Below are 26,919 nucleotides of genomic sequence, written 5' to 3'. Positions count from 1 at the left end.
GGACTGATTCTAATGGCGCACCAGGTAAGTAGTGCGCCACTACTATATACTAATGGCGCACCGGTTGCTCGTGCGCCATTAGTGTGGAAGACACTAATGGCGCACCGTGCTCACGGTGCGCCACTACTATTGATTTTTTCCCCATTTTTTCATACAAACTAATGGGGCATGGTTGGCAAAGTGCGCCATTACTAGTTAGAACTAGTAATGGCGCACGACCATGACAGTGCGCCATTAGTATATATATTTTTTTTACTTTTTTGCAAACCTACTAATGGCGCACTGTGCCAAAGCCCAGTCGTGTTTATACCCGAAGCCAAATCCCAGACCGCGGGCGCAAATGTCACCGCGAAAAATGAGCCATGGGTAATGGCTTATGATATTTTCAAGTAAGAAATTTGAACATATTTTTAAAAAAATTATTACTGTTTTTATAAAAAAATATTACTGTTATGATTTAAACAAGTTTGAACATATTTAAACACAAATAAATATAAAAAACAACATTTAAAATTCTAATGGCGCACCGTGTGGTGGTGCGCCATAAGAGTAGTCATACTTATGGCGCACGACTGGACGGTGCGCCATTAGAACCCTCCCCCTAGCTACCTCTCGCCAGATCCCCTTCGACCCTCTCTCCCTCGCCTCCAGATCCACCCGCGAGCTGCCCCGACCCATGACTCCGTCTCCGTCGCCGCCCCCAGTCAGCCCCTGCCCTGCCCCCCACCGCCGTCCGCTCCCAATCCACCCCCTCCCTCGCCTTCACCGCACCCACCCACCCCCTCCCTTGCCTTCCCAGCCCTCGAGCTCCACCGTGCGAGGCGACAGGCAAGGCGGCGGGCAGAATCTGCTTCAACACCGGGCCGGCGAGCCGCGGAACCAGGGCGCGACGGCGCTCGACCCCTCCACCCCCTCACCACCTCTTCTTCCTCAGGTCGCCGCTGTCTTCCTCAACTTCTGCCACCTCTGTTGCTACTAAGCTGTCGCAGGGCCTCCTTGCGCCTCCCCGGTGAGCTCCGCCTCCTCTCCCCTCTTCCTTCTCGCTTGCCAAGAAATGCATAGCAATTATTTGCTTCACTTAGTCATTGATGGTCATTCAGTATGAAATTACAACCTGCAGGTATTGGTTGGAATGTGTAACTACAATTTATAGGGGAAATGTTTGCAGTTAAGTTATGTGGTTGGAAAGATCATGTGTCATTAGAAACTTGGAATCTAAAAACATTGCGATCCTCACCATAAGGATGATTATATCTTCCATGCCTGAATAGCTCTGCCTAAATAATAAATAGATAAAGGTAAAACTAAACCATGCTCGGCGATGAGATGATGTCAACTGACAACCAAAGCAAACTTGTTCATCATTACAAAAGAAAACTTGTTCAACATAACAAAAGCAAACTTGTTCAACATAACAAAAGCAAACTTGTTCAACCACATAACTACAAACTGAGACACAGTAGTAGGGGTCATCCCAATACCACAAACAACTCAATATCCCCAGTAGTAGGGGTCATCCCAATGATCCTCTGCCTCTTGCCAGAGCTCGAAACCTTCTTTGGTGATTTCGATTATCTTCCATGCCTCGTAGGTGACGTACGCATCTTTCGCGGCGTACTCGATGAGCTTGTTTGGCAGTGGGCTGTCCCCCCATAGTAAGTGGTCTGAATTCCTGTCGATCTTCTGCTTCATTTTTGAGTAGGATGGGTGGATGAGGCTGGCTGCAAACTCAGCCAAAGACTGCCACTTCTTTCCATTCTTTGGAACTCTCCATTTGCGCTGCAAGTCGACGTACTTGTCGGTGTTGATCTTCAAACCAGACAACTTCAGCTTCTCCTTGTCGCCTCCAATGCAGAAGCCAACAAAGGTGTACAGCTTCTTCTCCTGCAGGAGCGGGCGGAGTTCCTTGGGCCTGCATCAAATTAATCTGGTGCATCAAATTCATCTACTTCAAAAACTTCAGAAACTACAGAATTAAAATGGGTTCAGTTGAAGCAAAATTCAGTTAAAATAGCATCTTCAGTTCTGACCAATATTCAGTTAAAACAGTATGATCACAACAACTACTAAATGATCACAACAACTACAAGACAACATTTTGTATGATCAAAACAGCAAGCATAACATCTCAATGATGTATTTTTTTTGCAATCTTTTGCATTACAAGAGAACATTCATAACAGCTACTAAATGATCACAAAAACTTGTAGACAACACTCTGTATGATCACCAAAAAACTACTCCCTCCGTCTAAAAATACTTGTCATCAAAATGGATAAAAAGGGATGTATCTAGAACTAATATACATCTAGATACATCCCCTTTTATTCACTTTGATGACAAGTATTTCCGGACGGAGGGAGTACTAATTAGACAGAAACTTCATAACTTCAGAACTAGTATTGCATCTACTTCAGAACTTCAGAACTATTGCATCTACTTCAGAAACTTCAAAAACTTCAAAAACTTCAGAAACTACTAATTAAAACGAAACTTCAGAACTTCAGAAACTTCAGAACTTTAGAACTAGTATTGCATCTACTTTAGAACTTCATAACTATTGCATCTACTTCAGAAAATACTAATTAGACAGAAACTTCAGAACTGGATGTTTTTACCATTTGGTTGCCGCGGTGATGTGGTATACCAGGACGAGATCCTCCATGCATAACTGCAGAACTGCAGCAATTTGCGGAGGTTTGTCTTCCCTGGTATACTCAACATCAACGCCGATATTCCGAGAAAGCATGCCGCCGAGCCTCCTCCTCATCTTGCGGATCATCTTGTCGGCTTCGTCTGGATTGCTGGTGCATACGACATCCAGCGGCTCCTTCAGGTGGATAGCAACCTTGAGCGTCATGGTGTAGTCCCGCTTCTGCCCGGGGACCGGAACGTCGTCGTCAACCACCAGCGGCTCCTTGCCAGACGCCTCACCACGGTGATGCTTGGCAGACGGAGGGGAGTTGCTCCACGATGCCTCCGCCATTCTCTTGGGAGACGGAGGGGAGTTGCTCCACGATTCCTCCGCCATTTCCCTCCTGGCTAGCGATGGTGGAGGCAGAGGGGATTTTCTTGATGCTGGAGGTAGAGGGAGGTAGAGGGAGGAAGATGGAGCGGCAATGGAATGAGGAGGGAGGCAGAGGGAGGAAGATGGAGCGACAATGGAATAGGAGGGGAGTTACCTGGACGTGGGAAGAAAACCCCCTCTGCGTCGTGGGGAGTTGCCAGTGGAGGGGAGACGTGGGGAGTTGCCTCGAAAACTCAAACGTCCTACCCTTTGGAGGGGAGACGTGGGCCCTCGAAAACTCTGGAGGGGAGAGTGGGCCCTCCTGTTTCTGAAACGTCCAGGAGGGGAGACTTGGTAAACTTCTCTGATGAAACTGACAGAGACTAAAAACTACACCTATATCTGACGAAACTGAAGGTGTTCTTCAGCAGCTGACTAAAATTCAGTTAACAACAACGTCAGTAAAATTCAGTTAATTAACTGAAGAAGAGAAGAGAGAAAGTAGAGAGCAAGAGGAGTACTTGCATTAACTGAAACGTTTTACTTTAAACTTGCATGCATTCTTTGCTTGTTTATATTCATTCTTGTAAACTGAACATGCTCATCTATCTGTCTACCTGCTTAAGTATGTATGTATGCATTGTATTTTTATTTCCTTTGTTGGAAAGTAAAGTTTATTTCCTGGCTGGCTGGCATGATGGCTCATGGATCCCTCAGCTGCAGCTACAGTTGCAGCTCAATCTGATCTCATCTGAAATGAATCTATAAATACAGAGTGTAGTTAGTTACAGAGTAGCAGAAATAGTTGCTGGATGCAGTTACTTGCATGGGCCTGGATAATGAAGAAAAACTTTATATATATTCATACTGATGTTGACTCTATAAATCATACTTATTGGACATGTTTTATGTGTTGATCCATCAATTGATCACATTGAGAAAGACCATCGTGTCTCCGACCATTTTGCAAAGGTCATGTCTCCGACCATCGTGTCGTGATGAATTTGCAGGTACCCCGAGAGGCCCTTGAGTTTGTCAGAATGTTGATTAACTTCCGCTCCGGCAAATTCGGGTACTCCATATGTCCTATTTTCAGCACAGGTCATGCTGAAATTATCCGTGAATTTTAGCATGACTTTGCTAAAAATAGGACATATGGGGTACTTGCGACTAATGCATGGGCCGGGGTATCTTAGTACTTAGTTAAGTAGGATCAACTGCCCCGCCATTCTTGCTGCATTAAACCATAGGTGGCAATAGAGCCAAGTGATTAGGCCCAATTTAGAATTCTCCTTAGCATCGATAAACCCTAGATGATAAACCCAACATAGGTGGCAATAGAGCCAAGTGATTAGTGCCAAGTGATTAGGCCCAACCTAGGGTGCCTCGGCATCGATAAACCCTAAATGATGAAAACTTAACTTGGCAGGTTCACCGTTTCAGCCGTAACAGTTACAAAGGGTACACCACTAGGGCGGAGGCCGAATCTAGATATGCCCGCTATCTAGCGGGAGAGAGGAGGGAGCGTTGGAGGAACCGGATGAGGACCAGTTTGATCGCGATGATGCTCATCGTGATGACCACAACTCTCTTTTATGTGATGGTAGTTTAGATGATCGATATCGAATTGTAATGTGAAGACAAACTCGATACTCATGGTCTTCAGACTTGTAATGTTTTATCTTTGTTCGGTCTTTTGAATTCAGAGACAAATATGATGAATTGTATTCCGAGACTAATCTTCTATTGTATTCGATGAATCTGATGTTGCTGTGTGCTGCTGTCTATATTCTGTCCAATAATATATTTTGTAACCTGTGCAAAAATTAGAAAAGCAAAAAAAAACCAAATATTCATACTAATGGCGCATCAAGGCAGAGTGCGCCATTAGTATGCCAAAGGATACTAATGGCGCATCAAGGCAGAGTGCGCCATTAGTGTGACAAAGCACATGGTTACATATGCCCCCTGGGAGGCATACTAATGGCGCATGGAGTTACATACTAATGGCGCACTGCCAGGTGCGCCATTAATATACCAGATACTAATGGCGCACCTGTGGTGCGCCATTAGTAAAAAATTCTAATGGCGTGCTACTAATGGCGCACCGGTAGTGCGCCATTAGTAGGCAAAACCGGTGCGCCATTAGTAGGCCTTTTCCTAGTAGTGCAGAGAGGCCTTGGCTGTGACCCCTGGAAAGTTCAAGGGGAAACCCAAGGGTCCTTGGAACCCCAAGAAGGTGAAAGATCAGGATGGAAATGACGTGTTGGATTTGCCATGTCACATTCACATGAAGAAAGATGAAGAGGGTAAACTCATTTACCCAAAACACACCACTCGACAGTGTCGACTCTTGATTCAGCAGTTCCAAGGGAAACAACCCAAGGATAAGGATAAGGAGACAGACAAAGTTGAGGACAAAGATGACAGCGATGATGGATATCCCCAGGTCAATTCCACCCTGATGATTTTTGCTGACGTCGAAAGCAAAAGTCGATTGAAGGTTATCAATCAGGAAGTGAACATGGTCGCTCCGGCGACGCCCAGCTATCTGAAATGGTCCCAGACCCCCATCACATTCGACCAATCCGCTCACCCGACGCACATTACCACCCCCGGGAGGCAGGCGTTGGTGGTCGACCCACTCGTCGAAGGCACTCGACTGACCAAAGTTCTGATGGATGGTGGTAGTGGCTTGAACATATTGTACACAGAGACGTTCAAAGGGATGGGCATTCCGATGTCCAGACTCAGCACCAGTAACATGAGCTTCCACGGAGTCATTCCTGGAAAGAAGGCTAAGTCACTCGACCAAATTGCTCTTGATGTAGTTTTTGGTGATTCGAAGCATTTCTGGAAAGAAAAGTTGACCTTTGAGGTCGTGGATTTCCAGAGAGCTTATCACGCTATTGTGGGAAGGCCAGCATATGCACGTTTCATGGCCCAACCATGTTACGTGTATCTTAAACTGAAGATGCCTGGTCCCAAGGGCGTGATCACTGTTACGGGCAATCGGAAGAAGGCGGAAGAGTGCTTCCAGAAGGGTTCTAAGATCGCCGATTCTCAGTTGGCAGTGGTAGAGCTACAAGAGTATCAGAAAACTGCAGATCCGAGTGATTTGTTGCGAGCTAAGAAGCCCGCTACGGAGTCAGCATTCCAGTCGTCCGGAGAGACAAAACAGGTTCACATTCACTCGACTGATCCCAATGCTGCTCCGACCAACATCTCAACAACACTCGACTCAAAATAGGAAGAAGCGCTCATCCAGTTCCTCCGTGAGAACTGGAACATCTTTGCATGGAAGCCTGCTGACATGCCGGGTGTTCCCAGGGGGCTGGCTGAGCACCGCCTACGAGTCGACCCAAAAGTTAAACCGGCTAAAGAATATCTTCGACGGTTCGCCGTCCATAAGAGAAAGGCCATTGGTGAAGAGGTGGCTCGGCTCTTAGCGGCAGAATTCATCCGAGAGATCTACCACTCCGAGTGGCTCGCCAATGTCGTCATGGTCCCCAAGAAGGACAAGTCGTTGCGCATGTGCATCGATTTCAAGCATATCAATCGGGCCTGCCCGAAAGATCATTTCCCTCTTCATCGCATTGACCAAATAGTCGACTCAACGGCGGGGTGTGAGAGGTTGTATTTTTTGGACGCCTATTCCGGGTACCATCAGATCCGTCTGTATGGACCCGATGAGATCAAAACAATGTTCATCACTCCATTCGGGTGCTTCTGTTATGTCACCATGCCATTCGGTCTCAAGAATGCCGGAGCCACATTCATGAGGATGATTCAGAAGTGTTTGCTCACTCAAATCAGTCGGAATGTGGAAGCGTACATGGATGATATAGTGGTCAAGTCACGAAAAGGTTCCGACCTGTTGACTGACCTTGCTGAAACGTTTGCCAATCTCGGGAGGTATGATATCAAGCTTAACCAATAAAAGTGCGCATTTGGAGTTCCTGGTGGAAAGTTACTCGGTTTTCTCATTTCTGAGCGAGGAATCAATGCTAACCCCGAAAAGGTTGGCACTATACTCCGAATGAAGCGCCCTGTGCGCGTGCACGATGTCCAGAAGCTTACTGGACGCTTGGCCGCTTTAAGTCGATTCATCTCTCGCCTCGGTGAAAAGGCATTGCCTCTTTACCGACTGATGAAGAAGTCAGACAAGTTCGAGTGGACTCCAGAACCTGATGCAGCATTTGCAGAGCTAAAAGCTCTGCTCTCCAACCAGCCGATGCTTGCTGCTCCTATCAGCAAAGAGCCTTTGTTGCTTTACATTGCAGCCACTGGACAAGTCGTCAGTACCGTACTTACGGTCGAGCGGGAAGAAGAAGGAAAAGCCTTCAAAGTTCAACGCCCAGTTTATTATCTTTCTGAAGTGTTTACCCCATCAAAGCAGAGATATCCTCACTATCAGAAGCTTGTTTATGGGATTTATATGACCACAAAGAAGGTTGCTCATTATTTCTCTGATCATTCCATTACAGTCGTCAGCGACGCCCCATTGTCGGAAATTCTTTATAACAGAGATGCAACTGGTCGAGTGGCAAAATGGGCGATTGAACTCCTTCCCATTGATATCAAATTTGAGGCAAAGAAAGCCATCAAGTCCCAAGCAATAGCAGACTTCCTCGCCGAGTGGACTGAACAGCAGCTTCGGACTCAAGTTCACTCGGAGCACTGGATTATGTTTTTCGATGGTTCTAAGATGCTGAACGGTTCTGGTGCGGGGGTTGTATTGGTTTCCCCCCGAGGAGATAAGCTCAAATATGTTCTCCAGATTCACTTTGATTCTTCCAACAACGAATCAGAATATGAAGCACTCCTGTATGGGTTGCGTATTGCCATTTCACTCGGCGTCCGTCGCCTTATGGTCTACGGCGACTCGGATCTGGTTGTTAATCAAGTGATGAAGGAGTGGGATGTCAGAAGCCCAGCTATGATAGGTTACTGTAATGCAGTGAGAAAGCTGGAGAAGAAATTCGAGGGGTTAGAGCTTCATCATATACCCCGACTGAAAAATCAAGCTGCGGATGATTTGGCCAAGATAGGGTCCAAGAGGGAAGCCATTCCCAGCGATGTATTTTTGGAGCACATTCATGCACCATCAGTGCAGGAGGATCCTTTCACAGAAGAAGCCCCGTAGCAAAAGAGTGCCAATGATCCGACTGAAGTTGAGGTCCCAGCTGTGGTCGACCTGATTATGGAAGTTGTGGTCATCACTCCCGACTGGACAGTGCCATACATGGCATATATCCTAAGGAAAGAGCTCCCGGAGAATGAAGAAGAGGCTCGACAGATCGTCCGTCGGTCCAAGGCCTTTACATTGATCAAGGGACAGTTGTACAGAGAAAGCGCGACTGGAGTCGGCCAGAAGTGTATCAAGCCAGAAGAAGGTCAGATAATTCTTGAAGATATCCACTCGGGAACCTGTGGCCATCATGCGTCCTCTCGGACCATTGTGGCTAAAGCATACCGATCGGGATTTTACTGGCCGAAAGCAAATGAAATGGCAAAAGAAATAGTCGACAAGTGTGAAGGGTGTCAGTTCTATTCCAACATGTCACACAATTCTGCCTCAGCCTTGAAGACCATTCCACTCGTCTGGCCCTTCGCTGTTTGGGGATTAGACATGATTGGACCGCTGAGAACTGGCAGAAGCGGCTTCACTCATTTGCTAGTAGCAGTCGACAAGTTCACCAAGTGGATCGAAGCCAAGCCCATCAAGAACCTTGATGCATGCACTGCTATCAGTTTCATCAGAGAGTTGATATTCAGATATGGAGTTCCACATAGCATCATCACCGACAATGGGTCAAACTTCGATAATGACAAGTTCAAACCCTTCTGCGCCTCTCAGGGCACGTGGGTCGACTATGCTTCAGTTGCTCATCCTCAGTCGAATGGACAAGCAAAGCGTGCAAACGGCCTCATTCTCAAAGGGCTGAAACCACGGCTGATGCGTGATCTCAAGCACGCAGCAGGTGCTTGGGTCGACGAACTTCCATCAGTTCTCTGGGGATTGAGGACCACTCCTAATCGGTTGACTGGGAGAACTCCATTCTTCCTGGTCTATGGAGCTGAAGCAGTTCTGCCGAGTGACCTGCTTCACAATGCGCCTCGAGTCGAACTATACTCTGAAGAAGAACCGGAGCAAGCCCGACAAGATGCAGTCGACCTCTTGGAAGAGGAGAGGGAGATGGCCCTGATCCGCTCGACTATTTATCAGCAAGACTTGCGTCGATTCCATGCCAAAAATGTGAAGAGTCAAGCCTTCCAAGAGGGAGATTTGGTCCTCCGAGTGGATCAACAGAAACCACACAAGCTCGCTCCCACTTGGGAAGGTCCCTTCATCGCCACAAGAGTTCTCCACAATGGAGCATTTCATCTCTACAACGTTGATCGCCAGATCGACGAGCCTCGAGCTTGGAATGCGGAGCTGCTCCGCCCCTTTTATACTTAAATAAGTACTTTTGTAGTTTGTTTATCTAAGACAAGAATGCTATAATTTTCCCAGTGATTGTTATTACTTTTTTGTTATAATTTCCCCCAGTGGGTGGCTTAGCTGCGAATCCGGTTCGCCTAAGTTTGTAAAAAAAATCCTTTCCGAGTGGCGAGCCAGTCTCCCACTCGGGGGCTTAGCTGCGAATCCGCTTCGCCTAAGTATTCAAAATCCTGCCGAGTGGTGAACCAGTCTCCCACTCGGGGGCTTAGCTGCGAACCCGCTTCGCCTAAGTATTCAAAATCCTGTCGAGTGGTGAACCAGCCTCCCACTCGGGGGCTTAGCTGCAGTCCAAGTACTCGCTAAGTAATAAAAATCCTACCGAGTGGTGAGCCAGCCTCCCACTCGGGGGCTTAGCTGCAGTCCAAGTACTCGCCTAAGTATTAAAAATCCTACCGGGTGGAGAGCAAACCTCCCACTTGGGGGCTTAGCTGCAGTCCAAGTACTCGCCTAAGTAATAGAAATCCTACCGAGTGGAGAGCACACCTCCCGCTCAGAGGCTTAGCTGCAATCCGCAAGGACGACGAGGTGCAGGTCGACTGCTACCTTCTCCTTCGGAGCTTCGCCACAAGGACAACGTGCGGTCCATCCCAATCCGCAGGAATGACGAGGTCAGTCGCAGTCTGTGCTCCATCTCTACCTGCAAGATAGATAAAGTACAAGTCAACTGCAACAATGAAATATATTCCGAATGAAGAGCAAAATTCTCTCGAAGGCAAATAAAGCATGTTCAAGGATAGATCAAGTTCGAATAAACATCCTACGGATCCAAAAGAGCTCAGGCATTAAGCTTGTTAAAGTTTGTCGGTTACAAAAATTACTCGGCATTCCGAGGCAAATTTAAGGTGGGACTTAGAAGTTTGTTACTCCTCCGGTGGAGGACTGGAAGGTGCAACAAACTGGTCGAGGTCGATTCCGTCGGCAATACGGGTAGCAGTAGCGATGAAGGTCTCCATGAAAGATCGGAAGTCGTACTTTATGGTGTTGGCAACCTTGAGGGACGCCAGCTTGTCCTCTTGCGCTTCCTTGCAGTGGACATGAACCAGAGACAGAGCGACATCAGCACCACACCTGGCAGAGGACTTTTTCCATTCTTGCACTCGACTTGGAATCTCATTCAGTCGAGTCATTAACGATTCAAGGTCCTTCTGAAGCGTCTGATCTGACCAGAGGGTAGAGTCGATCCGCGACATCTCAACTTTCAGTCGAGTAGGATAATCCACCACGCTAGCAACATGAGACTCCAGTCGGAGCACATTCATAGCAGCTTCGTCCTTCATAGGAGAGTTGATGGCGTCCAGGCTGGTTTCCACTCGACTGGTTTCTTCTTCGAAGTTTTGACATAATTCTGAAAACACAGCTCAGACTCAAAATAACAATCATGCGAGGAGCAGGTGGTAGCAAGACAGTCGGGTAAAGGAGATCACCTTCAAGCATGAGAAACAGCTTCTTGGCGAGCCCTCCAAGATAAATCTCCAGGTCATTTCGCTTCCCCGCCAGTTGGCCAGCCTTGTTAGACAGAGCAATCTTGTCGTTCTTCAGTCGACTAACTTCCTTGTTGGCCGCGTCAAGAGCGGCTTTCAGCTTGGCATTTTCATCTTCAAGTTTGTCGACTGAGGCAAGTTTCTCTTGAGCGAGCTTTGTTTTCTCCAAAGCCGCCTTCTGTGCTTCTGCAAGGTCAAGGTCCTTCTTCTTCAGAGTCTCTTCCAGTTTATCTGCAAAGCAACAATGAGAACAGAGTTGAGAATGAACAGAAAAACAAAGACAGTCTTCAAAGTTCTCACCAGCCATACCTTTTGCTTCATCCTTCGCCTTCTGCAAATTCTCCTGAGAAAGCTTCAAGTCGAGGTTGAGCTGGATCTGTTTGTTCTCTAACTCAGTATAGCGAGCCACAAGCTCGCAAGATTTCTACAAAGAGTCAATCAACAAAAGACATAAAAGACAGGTCACTTCCGAGAGACTAAGGAAGAATCGTAGCATTTCTAAGACTACAGTCGAATCAAAACATTAGACAGTAGTCTCAGAGACTACACCCAGCGGGTGCACTCAGCGTGCCCCCACTGGTTTTACCAATTTGGTTTGACCAGTCGACCAAAAGAGGCAAAAAGGTTATGATTCCAAAACCATGGCTAATTGTCAGCGGTCAGCCGCAGTAAAAAAACAATTCTTTAGACTATAGTCGACTGCACGGAGTCCACCATGGTCTCGGGGACTACACCCAGTGGGTGCACTCAGCGTGCCCCCACCGGTTTTACGGTTCCATTCGACTTGGTCCGACCAGGTCGAGTGAAGATGTTCATAGTATAAAGACTATAGTCGACTGCATGCAGTCCACCATAGTCTCGGGGACTACACCCAGTGGGTGCACTCAGCGTGCCCCCACAAAAACTCAATCGACACACACACCCAGTGGGTGTACAGATATGGAAATCTTCAGAAAGAAGCAGTTTCAGGTAGCATGTCCTAACAGAGCAAGTAGTTTCAGGTAGCATATCCTAACAGAGCAAGCAACGATCAACTTACTTGGACATTGCTCTGGAGAGATGAACTAGCATCATAGGCCGCCTGGCTGGCCTCTCGGACCGCCTTCACTTGCTCCATCATGATCCCTGCCTGGCATATAGCCTCCTTAGCAGCACTCACATGGTCTTACGGGACGTGGTGTATAGCAAAGAGGGATGGTGGATCAGCAGTCGACGAAGAGGGTCGGGCACTCGTCAGCGGTACAGCAAAAGACACAGAAGCCCGAGCGGGGTTGCCTCCCTCGGAAACTAGCGTCTCAGGTATCGTCACAACTGGAGCAGCCTTGCAAGCAGGCACCCTCTTGTTCTTCCTCTTCCTCAACGGCGCTTCCTCGTCATCATCGGGGAGATCAATGACATGAGGCGGAACTATAACAAAGATTCAAAAGTAAACATGGAAATCCAATCGACTAAAAACGAAACTGCAGATTTCAAGAATCGGCTGATTAGTCATCAAGTCGACCAAAAGTACTCTCATGTTGAATAGGGAAATACAAGATTCTGCTGGTTACCCGGAGATGGTGGGAATGACCATCCGCATCTTGGGCAGGGCTTCGCCGGCTTTGACAATGTTGCTCGAGGTTGCTTCAGCGGTTTCTCAGTCGGTGCAGGGGAAGTTGTCCGAGGTCACTTCGTCGACTGCACAGTGGGCGCAACAGCTTTACCGCGCCCGGCCGCCGGGTCATGCGTCAACTTGGACCTTCCTTCCGAGCGGGGAGGATCGACGTCTTCCTCCTCTTCCTCCTCCTCCTCCTCTTCATCAGAGCTGTTATCCCCCTCATCCTCCTCGACGTTGGACTCCCATTCCTCCTGGCTTTCACCTCCGCTTCGTTCTCCTTCTTCGACTGGTTCCTGCGCCCCGTTGGGCATCGAGTACATCTCAGTGGTGACCTAGAAGACAACAAAACAAGGCAAAAGTCAGTCGATGAATTGGCATCTAAACAGAATGAATGCAACCGAATCATAGTCGGATATAAGTGGTTATACCTTGTCCGCTTCGCAAGTCTGGTCGAGTGGTGGAATCCTCCTAGCTCCGCGAGGGTTATCTTTATTTCCTGTAATGGCAGTCATCCACTTCTCTAGCGTGGCGTCATCGACTTCCTCTGGATGTACCCGAGTGGTATCATCCGTACCGGAGTACATCCACATAGGATGGCCTCGGTATTGGAGTGGCTGAATACGCCGTCGGAGGAAAACTTCCAGAAGATCCATGCCGGTCACCCTGTCGCGAATGAGCTGGACTACGCGTTCCATCAGCAATTTTACTTGGGCCTTCTCCTCTGGTAGCACCTTCAGGGAAGATGGCTTGTTCACTCGGCTCATGGAGAAAGGAGGGAGTCCAGTCGACTGCCCCAGCATCGGCTGGTCTTGGCGGTAGAACCAGGTCGACTGCCACCCTCTAACCGAGTCGGGGAGAGTCATAGCCGGAAAAGCGCTCTTCCCCCCTCATCTGGACTCCGAGTTCCCCGCACACCTGGATTACTTGGGTTCTCTCGTCATTCGGGTTTGTTTTCTTCACCGTCTGAGAGCGACAAGTGAATATATGCTTGAAGAGGCCCCAGTGTGGCCGACAGCCCAAGAAGTTTTCGCATAACGACACAAAAGCGGCAAGATAGACAATGGAGTTGGGAGTGAAATGATGGAGTTGCGCTCCAAAAAAGTTCAGAAACCCCCGGAAGAAAGGATTCGGTGGCAAAGAAAATCCCCGATCTACGTGAGTGGCTAGGAGGACGCACTCACCCTCTTCCGGTTGCGGCTGCCACTCCGTTCCCGGAAGCCTCGCCGACCCATGGGGGATCAGTCCCTCGTTGGCCAGATCATTGAGGTCCTTCTCGGTGATGGTCGAGCGGATACAATCTCCTTGGACCCAACCTTGCGGCAGCTTGGACTTCGAAGAAGATCCGCCCCGACTAGGAGCTCTCCCCTTCGCCTTCGCCGCCACCTTCTTCAGCCGCTCCAAGGTTGCGGTCTTCTCCTTCACCATGGTCGCCGGCGAAGCAGGTACTGAGCTGCGGTGCTGAGCGGGCTAAGGGCGCATCAGGAAGATTTGGAGGCGGAGGGAGGGGAAGATTGAGGTCACACTGTTCAAAATACCCCATCCGATGCTTTATATGAGGCCGCTTCCGAGTGGCTGACGGGTAGGCCCAGCCAATCCCGTCAAATCCCGCAATAGGCGCGCACGCGATACGTGGCGAAAAAGGAGGCGCGAAGATCGAGGCATCATCGTCTTATCCCATCTGAGTGCCGCAGTTTTCTCCGCTTCGCGCGCTTCCGAAAATTCAGATCACGCGAAATCTGGTAAACCGCGGAGCAACCTGTCAGACAGCAGATTTCCTCCGAGCCGTCGCTCGGAAATCCTCAAGTTCACAAAGTTCACTCGACAAATGTGAAGAATGGATCAAGGCGACTGAAAGAGAAGTTGACGCCATCACTAAAAGGTCGTTGATCCAGAGTAAGACACACTCGCAACACAAAGAACAGGTCGGAAAGATTATCAACTCCTTCCTCACTCAAACCTCGATCCATTTGGGGGCTAATGATGAAGTCATGTACCTAGGGTAGGGTCATAGACCTGCCCAAAGGTACCCTCCCCAAGGACACTCGCGAAAGAAGCGACCTTCCAGTCGACCTGGTAGGTTTCCACTCGACAGATTCGAAGACACTCGACTATGAAGACCCACTACACCACCAGGAGTCTAAGAGCCACTCGGTGTCCAAACGGTCTGTAGTTGAATAGTCTTTATGGTCATAATGATACTTTATGTAAGGCGTTACCAGTAACGCCTAGCCTTAACGTACCTTAAACCCTCCGCTACATGGGCTGGCTAGGGTCCTGGCGCACTCTATATAAGCCACCCCCCTCCACAGGTAGAAGGGTTCGCACCCCTGTAACGCATACGCATATAATCCAGTCGACCGCCTCCGGGCTCGGAGACGTAGGGCTGTTACTTCCTCCGAGAAGGTCCTGAACTCGTAAATCCCTTGCGTATACAACTGCTCCATAGCTAGGATCTTGCCTCTCCATTCCTACCCCCCATTCTACTGTCAGACTTAGAACCACGACAATGAGCACCTCAGTAGAGAAAGCCAAAAACTGACTGTCATGATGTAGCGTGATACTGGTCAACCACTCGATGACCCACAGGAATGTTTAGAATTCCTCCGCATTAACGAAGGACCGTTTACCGGTCAGGCACATACGCCCCCCGAACTCGGGAGAGCGCGGTGCCCCTAGGGGCTATATAGTAGCCCCACCATTGAACTGTTATGGCTAAGTGAATGTGATAAAGCATTATAGTCCGGTTGCCTAGTTTGCTATGCTATCACCTCTTTTACAGGACCAAGCCGTTGGATTAAGTGTGAAAATGCGCCTTTTTTGCAAACACCCCCGCACTATGTGCGTGGGGGCTGAAGCCAAGGACTGCCATCTTTCAGGTTATATACACATATACATTAACGGCCGCACAGGAGGTATTTTAATAATTGAACGCACAAGTATAAAAAGCTATTATATTATATCGAAACATAGTTTCACAAATCATACATTTCATTAGAACATAATATCCTTCGAGCACTGCGTCTCTATTAAACAAGCGCCCTGCAAGACTTCCTCAAAATAGTGCTTGGCAGGTACTCAGCTTCTGTCCGAATCCTGGGATGCAACGTCGGTGGCCTTCATCTCCGGCCAGTATGTCTTGACACGGGCGAGAGCCATCCGCGCACCCTCTATGCATGCTGATCGCTTCATTGCACCAATATGCGGCACCACACCAAGGAACTGCTGCACCAAGCCAAAATAACTCTTCGGCTCGGGCCTGTTCGGACACAAATGAGTCACGACATCCTTCATGGCAAGTCCGGACAACCTATTAAGCTCAGCCCATTCGGCCAAACGATCGGCCAATGGAAGCGGATGCTCTAGACTATGGAACTGCGACCAAAAAAGCTCTTCCATTCCGTGATCCTTTTGGCCTCGGAAGTGTTCGGCCGCGTCTGCGGCACTTGCCGCCAAGTCCAGATAAGCATCCTCCACACCCCACAGCTGGCCCAACTGAGCATACTTAGGATCCGTGAATTTCCTCCGCAGCAGAAAAGGCTTTCTAGCCGCAATATCTTCGGGCTGACGTAGCTCCTCTTTTATAGCTCTCATCGCAAAGCGAGCATCCTTGGCCTCAGCAGCGGCCTTTTTCAAGTCCTCTTGTTCCGCTTGACCTTCTTTTTCAAGAAGCTCGCAACGGTCGGTAGCATTCTTCAACTTTACGGCCATCTCGGCCATTTCTTTCTTGCTTCGGCAGTGAGGAGCCTGTTCGGCTCTCAGCTCTTCGACCGCTTTTAAGGCAGCTTCATCACTTTTTCGGGCTTGCTCCTTGGCTCGGGCAAATTCCGCCCGAAGGCTCTCCATGGCAGCGACACCTTCTGCGTCAAGCATGCATGTTGTAAGGCACAGACATTAAGCTACCTTACCGGGTGTCCGCGGAGAAGCTGCATACCTTGTGACTCGTCAAGTCGCTTATTGACAAGCGCGATGTCAACACCCGCCACATCAAGTTGCAGCTTTAGTTCGGCAAATTCATCAGTCCGGCTTGCCACCGGCGCTCCGCCACCTACATAGGAAGAGCGCATATTACACTTGGGGATTATGATCCTTGGCGCGCTGTCATTTTTGACAACGCACCGAGTCTTAGGGGCTACTATCTATACAGGGCGCATTCTATATGCAAAACTGTCAGAAGGTACATCATTTTGCGTACCTCAAAACCCGTCTGTAAACTTATGACGGCTTCATGCAATCCGCTTTCAGCGGATGAAATCCTTTCAATCACCTTACCCATTAGCACACGGTGATCTTCCGAGATAGACGCTCGCCCGAGCAGATCTTTCAGCTCCTCCGACCGTACACCAGTCGGTGCCGCACTCGTCCGATGACCTTTTTCGAAGGCCGGATGCAAAGGGCTTTGAGGGGACATATGACTGCCTTCGGGCCCCGCCGGATTTGGAGAAACCCTCCGTGACGACACTTCAGGGTCGTCCGCCTCGCATGACGGTACGGCAGGAGGAGGCGTTTCGCTTTCCATCATCTCCGGATCAAGATCCCCTGAAGACGAGCTCTGCTGAGAAGGGCTGAGATCCGAACTACAAAGAAAAATTTCGATTATCTTCAGAAATAAAATAGGGATGTCTCTCATTTTAAGAAAACGTCCCCCTTTACTTACGGCTCGCTGGAGGGCTGATCTCCTTGGGGAAACAGTGCGGCCGGGGCATCTCCCGCCGCAGGACCCTCTGGCGAGGACTTCTTCCCCCGTTTGGAGGCTTTGGTCTCCGGATCTTCAGAAGCGGTCTCTTCTCCCCTTGGAGGGAGGGACTCTCGATCCCCCCTTTCTTTATGGCCTCCTTCACGGAGGTAGTAGTTCCCTTGTTCCCCCCTTCACCTTCTTCAAAAGGCACAGCCTTTAGCATCTTGGTTAAAACAGGATCCGGCATGGCCTCAGGGAGGGGGGCCGGACACCTGATCAGTTTTGCTTTTGCTATCCACTCCTGTTTAAAGGATAGCTCTTTTAAGGGCAAGTTTATGATAAATATGCAGATAGCATGTCTGGGTACAGGACTACTTACTTCAGTATCCGGGCGATTGCAGCTCAGACCTGCATCCTCGGTTGAGTCCGAACACATTGCTTGTGATCCGAAGAACAGTTGGTACATCTCCACGGGCGTTGCGCCCATAAAATGTTGGAGAGCTCGTGGTCCCTCCGGATTAAACTCCCACAGGCGGAGGGGGCGACGTTTGCAGGGCAAGCTGCGACGGATCAGCATGACTTGCACTACTATGACTAGATTGATCTCTCTTTCTAGGAGGTCTCGAATACGGCCCTGCAACAGAGGTACGTCCTTGGACGGTCCCCAGTCGAGCCCTTTATTGACCCATGACGCCAGCCGCGGTGGAGGACCCGAGCGAAAGGCAGGTGGCGCCACCCATTTGGTGCCCCTAGGAGCTGTGATATAAAACCACTCTTGTTGCCACATACTGAGCTCCTCTTGAAAAGAGCCCTCGGGCCATGGAGCGTCAGCATTCTTGCCTATAATAGCCCCTCCGCACTCTGCCTGATGCCCCTTGATCATCTTTGGCTCCACTTTGAAGGTCTTGAGCCACAATCCGAAGTGAGGGGTAACGCGGAGGAAGGCTTCACATACAACAATGAACGATGAGATGTGGAGGATGGACTCCGGGTCCAAGTCATGAAATTCCAGCCCATAATAAAACATGAGTCCCCTCACGAAGGGATCCGTCGGGAAACCTAAACCCCGAAGGAAGTGAGACACGAACACCACGCTCTCACCAGGCTTGGGAGTGGGAATGACCTGCCCTTGGGCAGACAGCCTGTGCAAAATTTCGCCAGTTAGATACCGGGCGTCTCTCCGCTTTAGCACGTCTTCTTCCGTAACGGAGGAAGGCATCCACCGGCCTTGCAGGTCGGAGCCGGACATCCTCGGAGGTCCGAAGCGCCTGAATCTAGAGCTTTGGGTGTTGGAACTCGAAGCGAGGGGCGGATTCGATTGAGATTGGAAAAAAGAAGAGGGCCTTGGTCTCATTATAAAGAGGTTGAATACCAAGAGCCCTCCCCGTGGCCGATTGGGACTCGCCTTCGATAGAGGAGGCGTGCCGATGGACATGGTTGGGTTACCCACATCCGTATTGATGGGGATCCCGGAATAAGGGGGACACGATCTCTGCTTTGACAAGACATGCCAAGGAAACCGCCTCACCAAACGCGCTGAGGTGGTATAGCAAAAACGATTCGAATAAAAACTTGGCCGTGGCGTGATTACACGCTGCGGAATACGTCAGCAGATTGATTTTGTGTAAATAGTATTCTCTCTACGGTGTTATGTGGAAATTATTTTGCAGAACCGGACACTGTCCTTGTGTTCAAAATCTTCTATGAAGTATTCGGAGGAGGAACCCGCCTTGCAATGCCGAAGACAATATGCGTGTCGGACTCGTTGTCATTGAAGCCTGGTTCAGGGGCTACTGAGGGAGTCCTGGACTAGGGGGTGTCTGGATAGCCGAACTATCACCGTTGGCCGGACTCCTGGATTATGAAGATACAAGATTGAAGACTTCGTCCCGTGTCCGGATGGGACTTTCCTTGGCGTGGAAGGCAAGCTTGGCGATACGGATATGTAGATTTCCTACCATTATAACCGACTCTGTGTAACCCTAACCCTATCCGGTGTCTATATAAACTGGAGAGTTTTAGTCCGTAGGACGAACAACAATCGTACCATAGGCTAGCTTCTAGGGTCTCGCCTCTCTGATCTCGTGGTAGATCTACTCTTGTACTACCCATATCATCAATATGAATCAACCAGGAGTAGGGTATTACCTCCATCGAGAGGGCCCGAACCTGGGTAAAAACATCGTGTCCCTTGTCTCATGTTACCATCCGCCTAGACGCACAGTTCGGGACCCCCTACCCGAGATCCGCTGGTTTTGACACCGACAACAGGCTCTAGCTGAAGCAGCTCGGTGGAAGCCACGCTGCTTCTCCGTTGAGATGGCGGGGTAGCTTCGGGGTAGCTTCGGCAGGTCGCTTGCTTCGAACTGCATCTCTTTCCTCTAGCTTCAGTACCCTTGCGTGCAGCTCCTGCAGTTCGCTCTACTTCACTTTCCTCCTCCTCTCTTGGCATTTGTAACCGCCTGCATCCGGAAACCCAGCCTTCCACAGAACGGAGCCTGGCGTGCCTCGTGTCCGTCCAGGGTGCTCAGGATTCCCGAGGGCCATTGTGAGCTCGTCTTTCTCTCTGTCTGGAACGAACATCCCTTCCTGCGCTGCGGCGGTATAGTCATGAAGCTTCGTGAGGGGTATTCACAGTTGCTCCCTCGTCCAAACTCACTTCCCTGTTATAGTGTCCAAGGTTCCGCCAACCCCAAAGAACCAAGTCCAGCAACGGTCTGGCCAGTTCAATGTCTCTGGTTCGACCCCTTGATCAAGCAGGTCGTTGTCAGCCTTGGCCCACAACGGCCGGGCTTTGAGGTAGCCACCTCACCCCGTGCGATGGTGATGGTCCTTCTTCGCAACATTTATCTTGTTTATCGCTGACATCTTCTTAGTCCTCTCCGATGTCTTGTTGGCCACAAATGCATCCCATTGATCTCTAAGCTTCTCAAATCGGCCGATGAATTCTGGTGTCTTTTTTTGTCGACAAACTTTCGTTTCAGCTCATTCTTCCACCTATTGACTAGATCAGCCATATTCTTGAGAGCAGAGGACTTGATCAATGGCTCCATAACTGGATTCTCCGGATCCTCTTCTTCCAGTAGGGTGAAATTTACCTTTAGCGCATTCCAAAGATCCTCTTTCTGTCTATCTTCGACAAAGGAAACTTGAAGCTCTTCATCCTTAGGCTGATTCCATAGCTCGATGCTAATCGGGATCATGTCCCTAACAAGAACCCCGCACTGAGCAGGAAATTCCACCTTGGTCCGGAGGGGTTCAATCGATTGGCCATCGCGCCTGATTGCTGTGATCATGAACCTTTCATCCAAGCGCAACTTTTTCTTCGGGACTCGTCTCTTTACCGAAGTTGTGCTCGATCCGGAGGGCTAGAAATAAGAAGAAAGACGAGAGTTAATATGTGTATATACCAAAAAAATGAATGCATCAATTAGCTAGTCAGCACATGCTTAATTAATATATATACCTGGCCGGACTCTGTTCGGTCACCAAAGCCGTCATCGTGGTCTCCTTCTTGCATCGGCATTCGGTCACTGGAGCCATCATAATCATGTCCTTCCTCCTCCGTTGTTCGATAACCGTAGCCTGCTTCTTCACCCTCTCCTCCCAGACCATCAGTTTCGTTGAGATACAACATGACATCACCTCCGGCTGCGATTATGTCCCCCAACACCCGTTCTGCTTCCTCGTCTCGGCTGTACTCCATAGTTTCTGCAAACATTACAACATGGAAATTATTATACAAACATGACAGATGGATATATTAGTGGCAAACATAGACCTAGCTATAGCTAACCACCACAAGGAATTTTATTAATTAATTGCCTCGACACTTCTCTAGGGTTTGGGGTGGCCTCGGCAACGCTTAAAGGGTTCGCGGTGGCCTCGACGACAACGCTCTTTTAACTTGGTAAAGGAGGGGGTATATCGACAATGACAGCATACATACATGGAAAAAATGTTATCAGGGAGGGGGTATATCGACCCCCCCCTCATTTCGAAGTTATCGGGGAGGGGATATATCGACCCCCCCTCATGTTGAATATATGTTGAATTCCCGAAAAGAGTTAGGAACCGAAGGGGGACTCCTCCCCCCTCATGTCTGATGAGTTCTTACTCCCTCTCTCCCATGAAACATTCATCAAACAAACTTAATACGAGTTTTAACAGAAAACATTCACTGAACAAAATTACAACAGAAAATTGACCAAGGTTGCGTATGAACATACAAACATTTGCATATTCGACAATAATATCACCCAAAAAATTCTATGAACATTAAAAATTCTAACTTTTGCATATTCCTTGCATATGAACATATCTACATTTTCTTTTTTTTCTTAAATGTAACTTTTGCATATATGAACATACATACATAAAAAATTGAACAAGAAATACACTTTTTTGTGAGCATTACATAATCTCCAATATTTTTCAACCCTCGAACCCTCGACCCCTCGATGACCCTCGACGCTCGAATCCTTGGCTTCTCGACGACCCTCGAACTCTCGACCCTAGAACCCTAGAACCCTCGACCCTTGAACCCTTGACCATAGAACCCTCGAACCCTCGACGATCGTCGAACCCTCGACCCCTCGACCCACGAACACTCGAACCCTCTAAGAGAGTCCAGGATTAGGGGGTATCCGGACAGCCGGACTATATAATTTGGTCGGACTGATGGACAAAGAAGATACAAGACTCAAGACTTCATCCCGTGTCCGGATGGGACTCTCCTTTGCGTGGAAGACAAGCTTGGCGATCCGGATATTAGATTTCCTTCTTTGTAACTGACTCTGTGTAAACCCTAGCCCCCTCCGGTGTCTATATAAACCGGAGGGTTTGGTCCATATAGGAAGAATCATAATCATCATAGGCTAGCTTCTAGGGTTTAGCCTCTACGATGTCGTGGTAGATCAACTCTTGTAATACTCATATCATCAAGATCAATCAAGCAGGAAGTAGGGTTTTACCTCCATCGAGAGGGCCCGAACCTGGGTAAAACAACATGTCCCTTGCCTCCTGTTACCATTAGCCTTAGATGTACAGATCGGGACCCTCTACCCGAGATCTGCCGGTTTTGACACCGACATTGGTGCTTTCATTGAGAGTTCCTCTGTGTCCTCACTGCAAGGCTCAATGGCTCCTTCAATCATCAACAACAATACGGTCCAGGGTGAGACCTTCCTCCCCGGACAGATCTTCGTGGCCATCTGGAGGGGATCGACAGCTACGCCCGTGGCCATCAGGTCAGGTTTCGAAACATGAACTACACGGCCGATATCCACGGAGACTTGATCTTTGACGGATTTGGGCCTACGCCAGGAGCGCCGAACAATCACGATAAGCACGACTTAGACCTGCTGGTGGACAATACTCGGGATATCGCACCTGCAGGAGCCCCAGACCTAAATCCGGGGCAGATTGCATCGTCCGAGGACGGGTGGATGGACCCTGCCCCGGAGGCCGCACACTCATCGGCAGTAGAGCCGAACACAGACTTCACCCCGACGGAAGCCTGTGTCTCCGGACCCCTGGACTCGTGTTCGGTTGTAGGTCCCAAACCGCGTGCCCCCAAGCCCGCCCATTCTGGCTGGACTCCGGTAATGGAATTCACCGCTGCGGATATCTTCTAGCACTCGCCCTTTGGCGACATGCTGAACTCATTAAAGTCTCTCTCTTTGTTAGGAGACTCTTGGCCGAACTATGTCCGGCTCAAGGGGGAAGAAGACGATGAAGAAATTTGTTGCCCACCCACCACCCACTTCATAGCCACTGTCGACGACGTAACAGACATGCTTGACTTCGACTCCGATATCACCAACAGTATGGACGTCGGCGCAGGAGACGATTCAGAACCACCACCCATGGGGCGCTGGACTGCCACCTCATCATATGATATATACCTGGTGGATACGCCTAAAGAGGATGATGGCGACAAAATGGAGGATAAAACCCCCGGACAAAAGCCAAAACAACGGTGCAGACGCTGCTCTAAATCCAGCCACAATAAAAATAGCGATAACAGCGCCAGAAAGGTCGACACCCCAGTCAACTCCGAAGGCAACAACGACCATATGGACCCAGCGATGGAGTAGGATGAGCCAGGTCACGCCAAACACAGCCTGGAGCAGATGCCCGATCACAGTGATCCCGAGGGACGAACTCATCAAACTGCCCCGGGACAGGAGCACAGTCCAGACGACGACGCATTCATCATCCCGGAAACACGTTTGGAACGAGATAACCTCCCCAGAAGGCTTATGGCCACTGCGAGAAGTCTAAAGAAGCAAAAGCAAAAGCTTAAATCTACACAAGAAACGCTCAATTGCAGATGGAGTAAAGTGCTAGACACTGAAGAAAAATACGGCGAAGATTGCCACAGAAAGAGCTATCCAAAGCGAAAGTTGCTGCCAGAATTCGACGATGAGACCGTTCCACCAAAGAATAATACGACCAGTAGGCCGGACCAACCACCTCATAACCACAATAGAGCAGCTACTGACGCCGCACACGATTTACGTGAGCTCCTGGATAAAAAGACCGACGCGACTAGGTCTATCTATGGATCTAGAGGACACATTCCGGCGCGGGATTATGGTCACCAAAACGATCAGACTGATTGAGTACCAGTTCGGAATCAGCACCGGACACAACAACAGCCGACGGCATGCCACAACACGTCCAGACAGAGAGGGGTTGCTCACCCTCTGTGCTTCACGAAAGAGGTACTGGACCACGAATTTCCACAGGGTTTTAAACCTGTGATCATAGAGGCATATGAAGGAACGACAGACCCCGGGGTCTGGATTGAGGATTTGATCCTGCATATCCATATGGTTCATGGGGACGACCTCCACGCCATCAAATACCTTCCCCTCAAGTTGAAGGGACCAGCACGGCACTGGTTAAAAAGCCTCCCCAAAAATTCAATCGGAAGTTGGGAGGAACTCGAGGATGCTTTCGGGGCCAATTTTCAAGGGACGTATGTCCGACCTCCGGACGCGGACGATTTTAGTCACATAATTCAACAGCCTGGAGAGTCCGCCCGCAAGCTTTGGAACAGATTCCTCACTAAGAAGAATCAAGTTGTCAATTGTAAGGATGCCGAAGCCTTAGCGGCCTTCAAGCATAGTATCCGGGACGAGTGGCTCGCCAGACACCTCGGCCAAGAAAAGCCGAGGACAATGGCAGCCTTAACAAGCCTTATGACCCGCTTTTGCGCGGGTGAAGACACCTAGTTGGTTCGTAGAGGCACCAGCGACCCAAGTACATCCGAAATCAGGGACGGCAATGGGAAGCCACGGTGCAATAAAAACAAACGTCAAAACAAGGAAGAAAGTTCGGACAACACAACGGTCAATGCCGGATTCAAAGGCCCTCAACCCGGTCAACAAAATAAGCCATTTAAAGGCAGCAAAGAGGGACCGTCCGGCCTGAACAAAGTGCTGGACAGACTGTGCCAAAGTCATGGCACCCCCGAAAAACCTGCAAACCACACTCACAGAGAATGCTGGGTCTTCAAGCAGGCCGGCAAATTAAATGCCGAACACAAGGGAAGGGAAACACCAAGTGAAGACGAGGATGAGCCTCACCAGCCAAACACTAGGGGACAGAAAAAATTCCCACCAGAGGTAAAAATAGTAAACATGATCCATGCAGCTCACACACCCAAGAGAAGGCGCAAACGCGCGCTCAGAGATGCATACGCTATAGAGGCCGTCGCCCCCAAACTTAACCACTGGTCGGCCCGCCTGATCACCTTCGATCACAGGGACTACCCGACTAGTATGCGGCATGGAGGATCAGTTTCCTTGGTGCTCGACCCAATAATCGACGGATACCATCACACTCGCATCCTCATGGACGGTGGCAGTAGTCTCAATCTAATATACCAGGACACTGTCCGCAGGATGAGGATAGACCCATCCAGAATCAGCCAAATTAACAGCACCTTTGAAGGGGTGATACCAGGCGTTGAAGCCCGCTGCAGGAGCCCCCTCGTACTAGAGGTGACATTCGGTTCCCCAGGCAACTTCAGAAGCGAAGAACTACTCTTCACCATCGCCCCCCTCCAAAGTAGTTATCATGCATTGCTCGGGAGAACGGCCTTCGCCCGCTTCAACGCAGTACCGCACTACGCCTACCTTAAACTCAAGATGCTCGGTCCACGTGGCGTCATCACCGTTAACAGAAATACAGAGCGTTCCTTACACGCGGAAGGGTATGTGACGGCTCCAGCGGCCGAACACTAAGCGGCCTCTAATATCAAGAACGCATGATTGGTCGTCAAGACCATGGACACAGTTAGACGAGTCTGGCAGCCCAGATAGACCTGAGATAGGCGCTATACATGTAGTCCCATAGAGGACACCAAGGGCTTCAAATATTCAATAAAGCCCACCCTTTGGCTTGACCTCATTAACAGGCCAATGTCTTACACTTCTACTATCCATTGATAATAGTAAATTCTTCGCACACTTACGTCATACTCTTCTACATGAGTTTTCCTTTTTACGGACACAATTCGTGCGATACCCTCCTAGGACATGGCACAACGGAGACAAAGGCGCAGACGTGCAGCAGGACCCCGCTCAAAGGTTTCTCTTTAGATTAAGCCCCTGTGTAAACCTTCTTTATTGTCTCTTGTTGCTTACACATCCCATGGGTACTACGCCCACAGGGGATACTGCCGTTATTGGCATTTCGCCACGACATACTAATACACGTACCTGGAAATACAGGGTTCATAATAAAGGGCGTTCTTCAGTCCAGTATATGTTCTAAAGTCCGAATACCTTCGGGAGTGTTCGGCGTCACGAGTTTGGCCTTATATGCATCAGCTCCGAATCATGTCTTTGGTCAAATGTTGGGATTGCCCGGCTCCTGGGTTTGCCGCCTTACGTTTCGTTCTTATCGGCTAAGGCGGCCAAAGGAGAACTACTGCGATTGTGCCCTGGTTATTCCGGATGACCAACTCAGTAGAGAAAGCCGAAAAATGACTGTCATGATACAGCGAGAGACTGGTCAACCACTCGATGAGTCATCAGGAATCTTTAGGATTCCTCCGCATTAACGAAGGACCGTTTCTCAGTCATGTACACACGCGCCCGTATTCGGATGCACACAAAGGTACCAAGGGCTACATAGTAGCCCCACCGTCAAACTCCTATGGCCAAGTGAAAGTGTTAAAGCTATATAGTCCGGTCGCCTAGTTCGACCTGCGATCACCTCCTTAATGGACCAAGACATTGGATTAAGTGTGATTACGCATATTCTCGCGAACACCCCCGCATTGTGTGCGTGGGGGCTAAAGCCAACGACTGCTAACTTTCAGATTACATACATATATCAAACGACCGCACAGAAGGCACAATAACACTTTTGGGAGAAAACTATAAACATAACTTCCATAATTAAAATAAAATTGTTTTTACAATGAAACCTTTGTCACTCGAACGTGACATTCTTCGAGCACTGAGCCTCTATTAAACGAGCACCTTCTGTTACCTGCTCCAAGTAGTGCTCGGCTGGATCCTGGCTTCCCGCCGGATTCTGGGTCGCAATAATGGTGGCCTCCATATCTGTCCAATATGCTTTAACACGGGCAAGAGCCATTAGTGCACCCTCTATGAATGCCGACCTTTTCATGGC

This window comes from Triticum dicoccoides, chromosome 1B, assembly GCF_002162155.2.
Source record: "Triticum dicoccoides isolate Atlit2015 ecotype Zavitan chromosome 1B, WEW_v2.0, whole genome shotgun sequence".
Classification (NCBI taxonomy): Eukaryota; Viridiplantae; Streptophyta; class Magnoliopsida; order Poales; family Poaceae; genus Triticum; species Triticum dicoccoides.
The sequence above is the reverse complement of the archived record's forward strand: the minus strand, read 5'-3'. Positions refer to the sequence as shown.